At 50.8% G+C, this 712-nt stretch overlaps 1 pseudogene; it reads left to right on the top strand.

The window, feature by feature from the left end:
- Positions 1-398: 398 nt before the first annotated feature.
- On the top strand, positions 399-510 carry LOC111735230 (annotated as a pseudogene).
- The last annotated feature ends 202 nt before the right edge of the window (positions 511-712 follow it).

Genomic DNA, 712 nt, shown 5'->3' with positions numbered 1-712 from the left:
TGGTGTCTGCCCAAGGACTCAGGAGGGTCAGGGGCAGAAACAGGATTCAAAGTCAGATGTCTTCTCTGAAGCCCAGCTCTTAACACCTGTGTCACTCAGCTACACGTTTTCAACGGCGAAGCAGGCAGTGTGCGCTGAGGGGTCATCTGTGTGGGTCCAGGGGAGGGGACACGACTCAGCCCTGCCCCCGAGAGTTAGAACAGCATCCGTCTGTGGGGATTAGCGCGTGCAGCTCCCAGGCCCAAGAGCACACCCAGCCACCCACCGGCATTCATTATGACGAACACATTCTCCCAAACTCAACTCCGACATCCCGGGGGGGGAAAAAATCATTACTGAAAATTATAATTAGATAATTATAATAAAAGTGAAAGTCAACAAAAAGGCGAACATCACCAGTCTACAGCCATGCCACCCTGAACACGCTCCATCCCATCTGATCTTGGAAGCTAAGCAGGGTTGGGCCTGATTAGTACTTGGACCACCCAGGAAGACCAAGTGCTATAGCCATAAAAAAAAGAGATCGTCACCAGATCCTGTGATTTCCTCATGGAGGGAAGAAAAGTTAGGTTTGGGATGATGGATTCTGGGGAGCTTTCCCTCACCCCTTTCATTTAGGGTGCCGATGGAAGCGGATTACTGGAATTTTCGGGCGGCCATGGAACTGGAGATCTTGTTTCCTTATCGAGAGCGAAGTTTGCAAGGCTCAGTG

This window comes from Pteropus vampyrus, unplaced genomic scaffold, assembly GCF_000151845.1.
Source record: "Pteropus vampyrus isolate Shadow unplaced genomic scaffold, Pvam_2.0 Scaffold19968, whole genome shotgun sequence".
In the NCBI taxonomy this organism is placed as follows: Eukaryota; Metazoa; Chordata; class Mammalia; order Chiroptera; family Pteropodidae; genus Pteropus; species Pteropus vampyrus.
This window is presented reverse-complemented; position numbering and strand designations above follow the sequence as displayed.